This window comes from Zea mays, chromosome 8 (genome assembly GCF_902167145.1).
Source record: "Zea mays cultivar B73 chromosome 8, Zm-B73-REFERENCE-NAM-5.0, whole genome shotgun sequence".
In the NCBI taxonomy this organism is placed as follows: Eukaryota; Viridiplantae; Streptophyta; class Magnoliopsida; order Poales; family Poaceae; genus Zea; species Zea mays.
In genome coordinates this window covers 164,608,350-164,616,782 of record NC_050103.1, presented here as the reverse complement: position 1 = coordinate 164,616,782, position 8,433 = coordinate 164,608,350, and the positions used below count along the sequence as shown (strand labels likewise).

Sequence of the window (8,433 nt, the reverse complement as noted above, 5' to 3'; positions counted from 1 at the left end):
TTGAGGGCGCAGAGACCACCAACCACGGCGCGATGCGACCCCAATGTGAGCCAGACGTCGGCGAGCAATTCACGGCACCCCCGCGAAGCGCCAGAACCCACAGAGCTCCCCCCCCCCCGTGAATCCGCGCGCATACGGCACCACCAGTGATGGACCCGCCCGCACCTTCCTTCTCTCTACCCTATACCGTCCAGCGCCAATGGCGACGGGAGTTTTCTCCTCTCTCTTTTTTTTCTACCGCATGTAACTGGGCGAGCAGAGGTATGGCGGCGGTGGTACTTATATTGCCGCACGATGAGGCAGACTGCGCCCGTTAGTTGGATCTCCAGCAAGATTTACGCGCGGCGGGTGGAGAGGCTGTCGCGATTCTGTTGTCGGGAGACATTGAGCTCGCAAGGAAGAGCCACAGGGCCGTCTGACAAGTGGTCCGGGTTCGTCAGCGCGCGGGCGGAGTCGGCCGAATGAGTGGGGCCAGCGTGTTAGGGAGGCTTTAGGGTACGCACGCAATTTTCGTCTGTGGGCGAGGGCTGGGCTCCGCATGCCAGGCAGCAGCACTGAGCGGAGCGTGTCACTGGCTGACGGGCGGGGCCCAGATGTCGGTGCCAATTTCAGGTTGGGCTGGCGCGCGCTGAGGAAAGCAGAAGTGGGCTGGATTGGGGACGGTCGGCCCAGTTAGGTTTTATTCTTTTCCCTTTTTATTTTCCTTTTCTTTTATCTTTTCCTTCTTTCCAAATTCAAACTTCAATTTAAATTCAAACTTTGTGGCACCTTTGTACACTGACTAATTATTTAGTTTGATCATACCTACTGCGATGAAGTTATTAAATTATAATTTTATTTATTGAATAATATTCCTTTCTCTCATCTATTTTCATGGTTTTATTTTCAAGTTAGACTTTGAATTCTATGGATCCATTGATATGCTATTAATGAAACATTTATTTTATTAAGCACAAATGCACAATCAAATAAAAACTCAGCATGATGCAAGATTTATTTAGGTGTCTTTGGGGTATTTATTTAATTGTGTAAGTGGGGTGTTCACATATGATGGTAAGTAGAAATAACACACATATAGATAAAGGAATTAATTTCTCCTCTTTCCTTATATGTTACAAACTGGGTGTTACATCTGCCTCCTTAGTAGCAGCCATGGTGACAAAACCAAACCCCCGCGATTCCCTTGTCCAAGGATCATACACAATGCTTGCATCAATCACCTATAGCACAATCAGTAAGCAAAGTGAATTGTTCAATAATTATATTTTGACTTCTCAGAAATGACACTTTAAAGTTGCAGATATTTTATTATATTCTTTAATGATTACCTACCTCTCCCTCAGTGGAGAAGTGCTTCTTCAGATCTTGATCAGTTACACGAGGTGACAAAACGGTCACATACAGGTTGTTTCCCAGGATTTTCAGCATCACTTGAGTCCACATTCCTAGATAAATTATATGAATATCAAATACTCAGATTACAAGCAACATAGATGTTTCATGTCTTGAATTTAAATATACGACATTGGCAGAAACATGTTAACTGGCCCAAGGATGAAGGGCATACCAAGAGCGACTTCTGTACCTTGTGTTTGAGTAAGGAGAGCGAGATCCATACATTTCACTTAAAAATATGCTTTTTTAGAATCAAAGCATCTGGCTTAATAATGCATATAATAAAGTTCTGGATGTAGTTAGGGCCCTCGAATAAATCTACTCCAATATAATTTAAGTATCTGCTATAACAGTACATAATACTCTGCAATAATATTGCTCAGTGTCTCAGTCAACACAATTAACAGTACATAATACCATCACAATGTTAACAATTAAATGGATAATATATAAGCCGACTCTCTATGGCATATCAGTTGTGCCAACAAAAGAGGAAAGAGAGTGTTAGAGTAACTAACCAATCTCCTCACACTATTCCTTCACCAAGAACTGAGTCCTTCCACTTTGCCTTATGCTTAACTGGGCCAGTCTTGTTCAAATAGAAACGGTGGAAAACAATATGTTCAGGAGGCACTTCATTTTCTGACAATTCTAGAAGCTCTCCTCCAATAATATGATGATTCAGGTTAAGCTGAAGACAAAGGCATGGGTCAGAAAGGTATAAAAAATGTGTTTGATAGTATTTAGTATTTAAGACAATCTAAACACATTTATTCAAATTTTGACACAAATATTTTAAGTCTAAGTTTTGAGCATATCTTCTCAAGAGCATCTAGTGTGATTGGAGGGAAGAGTAATCAGGTCATCTACAAATCCAGATATAGGAAAACGACTCCCAGAGTCAAGAGAATCCAAGTAAAAAGGGCCAACCTTTTTAGCTAGGGCAATTTGTGATCCATCGTGCCATCTTCCTTCAGCTATGCGGCTCCCTCTTGGTTTATTTTCCATGAATCTGTCAAGGAGAGCATGAAGTGATAGGTCTGTCAGTGGATCACCACCATAAACAAATGCAAGGAAACACTAGATATGATCATAAGTAAAGAGTCTCACAAACAATTCATATATATGTTAACCACCATAATCAATGACTGATTCGTTTCTAAAAAGTGATGGCAAAAAATATTAAGTAAATAACAACTTTGGTGCTCTACATAGAAGTGCCCATACAAACAGACGAACTTGAACTGGAGGTGTGTTTCAAGTCATGATTAAACAATGCTCAGTTAGTTGTAACTACTCGATAAAAAATCACATATTCACAGGTCTTCTTTTAATTGGACTTAAGTTTGACCAACATTTTAGTACAAAAACTACTGCAGGCTACATCACTCCAATAAATAAAAAGATGAAGTCCATGTTACCTTTCCGGTGATCATTGTATACATGTTCAGAACATCTGTTACAGTTGTCTCAAAATGTGTGGTGGCATCATAGCTCTGCATGGTGAAACAGCCAGAAAAATTTAGTAGAATGTTTAAACAGTGAAGTTAAATGTTCATTCTGCTAACATAAACTGCAAATCTTACTGTCGAGACAAAGCAATTATCAAGAGATGGTTCATTCACTGGTTCATATCTGTCATAGATATCATAGAAAATCTCATCTACAGAACCAAGTAGATCAATTCCAGGCTTTAGCTCAGACTGGGGATTATCAGTCTCTGCTTCTGCAGACACAAATATATTCAACTTCCCTCTTGGTGCAACATTGTGCGTGTATGAGCAACAGAAAACATACCTAGAAAGAGATAGAAATATCATAACTGTGTCAAGCATAGTGATCTGTTTGATAAAAGTGTTTAAATCTAGTCATTAATGAAATGAAAACTATTTCAGCATGAGAGAAGGCCTCACATGTCTGATCTGCGTCCAAGTTGCTTCTAAGGCAAAATAATTTGAACCGAGTGGGACTCGTTTGTATTAGGGATTGGGTGGCTCATGATAGCAATTGCACGAACAACTCTACCAATCTTCCTAACCTGTCGAGAGACATTAGGGTGGCAAAAAAATGAGAAAAAAAGTTTACCAAAAACACCAGAAGGTCATATAATAACAAATACTTTTTCAGGATGGAAAAATCAGTAAATTAGCTTGTCATCAAGCAAAATATAAGTATTTGGCACCAAAATAACCAAGCCCTCTAAAATCTGGATATAGAGAGTATTCACCTTGTTTTGTAAATACGAAGGATCACACACCACCTTCTTGCACTTTGCATTTTCACCTTCAGATGTGACACCACACACTTTCCCCTCCATATCGAATTCAACCTATAAAATGAGGCAACACATGAAAAAAATGAGAGCATTTTCTTGTTATTCAAATTATGTGAAGCGAGGTGAAAAAGAAGACCTTGCAATCTGGCTTGTTTAACATGTAAGTACCACCATAAACAGCACTTAGTCGCGCAAAACCCTGTAGCCCAAAACAAGCACTGATCATCAACAAGGAACATGTGCCTACTCAATAAGTATTACATTAACAAATTCGATTTTGACAGACCTGTGGTAGCTCACCCAGCCCATATAGTGGATAGATATAAGGTGATCCTCCTTGAAAGCGTGCAAGAGAGTCTGCATATAGCTAAAGGCACACAATAGGTAAATATAACTGCATTATATAAAGGAAATATATTCCAAGCATTAGGAACCACACAAGTTTATCCATAGCAACAGCTAGGGAGCAACTTTGGCCAAGACTTACTTTAATCCTATTCACTGTATCAAGTGCCGGTTCATCAAGATAACGATCATCTCTATGAAGAGCAAGTGCATGTCCAACGAAATCCACTGTATCATCACTTAAACCATATTTTCTGAAATACACATGGAACATGGAGTTACCTTTGTGCGGAAAGAGGTTAGTTATTTGCCATTGCAAAATTTGCAATCCCAAAATGTGTCACTGACATGTTGATCATGGACCCACATGTCATGAACACATTAAGGGGATTGGAACATGCATATGTCGAATTTTACACAAGAACGTAGCAGCAACATGCAAAAGAAATATCTTCGCACCGCATATGGAATAAAATGCTATTCATGCTATTCAACGTGTAATATGCCAAAATATCCACCTCTTCCACATTTCTTTCAGAAGTCTTACCGCAGGCACCAAAGCTTCAGAGTCTTTGACTCTTTGTTGTTACTACTACAAGTAGCATGTAATAAGCACATTGGTAGATATCAGTAACAATAGTACTGCAGCATTTTGACCATAGCGGTTTAATTCGTCTCCTGAAATTCTAAGGTATTAACCAATTGCAGATTTACATGTATAGTACTACCGATTGCAATGCGGCCCAAACAACATAATGGAGCGACATTGGTATAATAAGTGCGTGCAATTCTGGGATTGATAGGCACCTTAGCGTCGTGGAAGTTGATGAAGACCTTGTCGGTGCCCTCCTGGAGAACGAAGCGAGTGATAGCTGTCTTGCGACGGCCCATGGCGGTGGTCCGCTGCGCCGTGAACCCGCCCAGCAGCCGCTGCTTCACATACTTTCGCAGCACGATTCCCGACAGGGCATCCTCCTCCGCCTCCTCCTCGACAGCCATCACCTCCTCCGTGAACAGGCCGCTTCGAAGGCTTCGGCGGCTTCGCCTGCGGAGGCACGGAGCGCAAGGCTAACAACACGATGGTAGGTGGAGCGCAGGCGCAGGAGCAAGGACGGGTGAGGCTTGGGGGTGGAGGTCGATGGGAGGGAGAGGTGGGAGAGGGCGGCGGCGAGGAAGGAGACGGAGAGCGCCATGCTTCGGACGGGGGGATGCGGGCACCAATGCTGGAATCGCGGGGGAGGGTAGAGGATGGGGAAGGGTGAGAGCACCTAGAGGGGGGTGAATAGGTGATCCTGTAAAAACTTGAAACTTAATGCCACAAAACTTGATTAGGAGTTAGCACAATAAAGCCAAGTGGCTAGTGAGGAGTTCTTGCAAAACACAATAACCACAAAGAGATCAACACAGAGATGGCACAGTGGTTTATCCCGTGGTTCGGCCAAGTCCAACACTTGCCTACTCCACGTTGTGGCGTCCCAACGAACGAGGGTTGCACTCAACCCCTTTCAAGCGGTCCAAAGACCCACTTGAATACCACGGTGTTTTGCTTTCACTTTACTATATCCCGCTTGCGAGGAATCTCCACAACTTGGAGCCTCTCGCCCTTACACTTTGATTATCACAAAGAAGCACGGAGTAAGGATGGGATGAGCAACGCACCCAAGACACAAAATCAGAGCAACAACACGCACACAAGTCACAACACGAGCTCTCAACACAACTCAAAGAGTTCTCTACTCAAATGGAGCTCTAGTTGCTATCACAAAGAATCGAATGCGCGGAATTGGAGTCTTGGTGCTTAGGAATGCTTAGAGAATGCTTGGTGTCCTCCTCCATGCGCCCAGGGGTCCCTTTTATAGCCCCAAGGCAGCTAGGAGCCGTTGAGAGCATTCCAGGAAGGCAATTTTTGCCTTCTGTCGCCTGGCGCACCGGACAGTCCGGTGCATCACCGGACACTGTCCGGTGCGGATTTCTTTCCTTCTTTGGTGAAGCCGACCGTTGGAGTTTCAGAGCCATTGGCGCACCGGACACTGTCCGGTGCACACCGGACAGTCCGGTGCCCCCTTCTGACCGTTGGCTCTGCCACGCGTCGCGCGCGGATTACGTGGCCGACCGTTGGCCCGGCCGACTGTTGGCTCACCGGACAGTCCGGTGCACCACCGGACAGTCCGGTGATTTATAGCCGTACACCGCCGTCGAAGTCCCGAGAGCAGCCAGTTGACAGCCGCCAGCCTGGCGCACCGGACACTGTCCGGTGCACCACCGGACAGTCCGGTGCACCCAGACTAAGCAGTCTTTTGGCTGTACACAGCCAGCTTCTCCAAAATTGTTTCTCCTGTTTCTAGCACTTAGACACAATACATTAGTCTTCAAAACAATGTACTAAGTCTAGAAACATACCTTTAATCTTGATTTGCACTTCTTGAGTCCTTGGCACAATTTAACACTTAGGCACTTGTGTTGGACACTTAATCACCAAAATACTTAGAAATGGCCCAAGGGCACATTTCCCTTTCAAAGGGGCCTCAGAACACGTGTGGGAGAGGGGCAGGGGCACGGGACGGGGGCTCGGGCGAGGGCATGTCCGCGCCCTTGTTGCCCTTCTTCTTGAGGGACTCGAGCGCCGCGAACAACTTGTGGCAGGGGAAGGGGCCACAATGGCATCCTCGTCCACCTCTTCCTCAACAGCCATCACACCTCCTCCTCTGCTCCTCCCTTGCGAGACGATGGGGGCAGGGGAAGGGGCGCCCTTGCGAGACGACAGACCCTTGCGCGGACCTCGGATCCAAGGATGGCGTGGAGACGACGGGGGCAGGGGAAGGGGCGCCCTTGCGAGACGACGAGCCCTTGCGCGGAGACGACAGACCCTTGCGAGACGACGTTGGCAGGGGAAGGGGCGCCGAGGACTTGCGCGTAGGAGGGCAAGGATGGCGGGTGCGGGTGGGGGCGAGGATGGCGGAGAGCGGACGAGGGCGAGAATGGTGGGTAATCCCTGGAATGGCGCCCTTCCTTCGATGGAGAGCGGGGCGAGGGTGAGGATGGCGGCAGAGACGCGAATCGCGGAGGCGCGGGCATGGCAGAACCACCAACTTGTGGACGCCTACACTAATATCTTAAAGAGTAGTAGAGATTAGCTGAAGCTAGAAATACATATCAATTTTAAACGTAAGCATCATGCGTGATCTTAAACCATTTACACTGTTGTTTTCTAAACTAAGTTGATCTCTTCTCCATTTCATCCTTGTGGAGTACTCTAACAAGAATATAATATTCTTTATCATTACATCATGGGAGACAAACATACAATATTTTACATAATCAAGAAATAAGCCTGGACGATAATAGTGAACTGCACCCTTATATACATCTTTTTCCCCCTCTTATAATCTTGTTTTTTCTTGTTGTCTGTTAGGTAGGGGTCATAATAGATCACGATTCAAATGTTTATTCGTAATAAGTTACTAGGTGTGTGCCCGTGCCTTACAACGGGAGTACGCTGAGATAAGCATCGACACATATCTAATCGGATCTTATATTTCCTTAGGGGTCTGGAGAAAGTTTACTCGGAAGCCAAATATTTTAAGACCTGAGCATGTGTTACCCTTATGCTCTATCAGCACACTGTTCCGCGCTTGTATGAGTCTTGTTAATTTGCATGCCTCGTGCATAGTCTCTCATGTCTCGGTAGCAGTATCAGATTCATTCAACCATGGTCAAACCAACTGAAAGATTACAGAACAGTGGGAAAACGAACTCACTATAAGTCGAGACCTTTTTGTTCTACACTTCTCCTTTACATGAGCAACATATATATTATTTTATCATCAGTTGCTCTTACCACAGCATGCTATCCAGAGTTCCAGACAACAACTTCAATAGAAATTTCAAATCCAAGAACAACAACCAGTGTAATGAGATATTAACTCTTGTAAAACTGACAATATAAACTGTTAAGGACAAATCTTCAAGACCTCCAGCTTTAATTCTCAAGAAATTAATAGAGAAAAAATATATATTAAATTTACACCATAACATCCATGAAAATCATGATCAAAACAAACTTACAATTTTGTACAGAGTTGCATGAAATGCCTGGCTTTAGCCTCGTTGAATCGGCACATAAGCATCAGCATGCAAACAGCTGACAAAATCACCAGATTCTAGCATTGGCAATCCTCAGTAAAAGGGTATTCAGATCCTCTTCTACAGGAGGTGCAAGGAAAATGGAAGTGACCATTGCTAGTCAAGTGACCAAGATCAATTGTTGGAGGAAACACAGCTCACATTCAGTGAAGTCCCAACCAAACGGTCAATCTAACTCCTAGTTTTTCACATAAGCGGCTCATTCAGTGAAGTCACGGCGGAAGAGAAGGAACCTCAAATCGACGTGTTGTTGCATGGGCAGCTGCGTTATAAAA

At 44.4% G+C, this 8,433-nt stretch overlaps 2 pseudogenes; both read right to left on the bottom strand.

Annotated features, from left to right (window-relative positions):
• Positions 1-2,765: 2,765 nt before the first annotated feature.
• LOC103637451 (guanosine nucleotide diphosphate dissociation inhibitor 1-like) lies at positions 2,766-4,374 on the bottom strand (annotated as a pseudogene).
• A 268-nt stretch (positions 4,375-4,642) lies between these two features.
• LOC103637453 (30S ribosomal protein S9, chloroplastic-like) lies at positions 4,643-5,208 on the bottom strand (annotated as a pseudogene).
• Between the last annotated feature and the right edge of the window lie 3,225 nt (positions 5,209-8,433).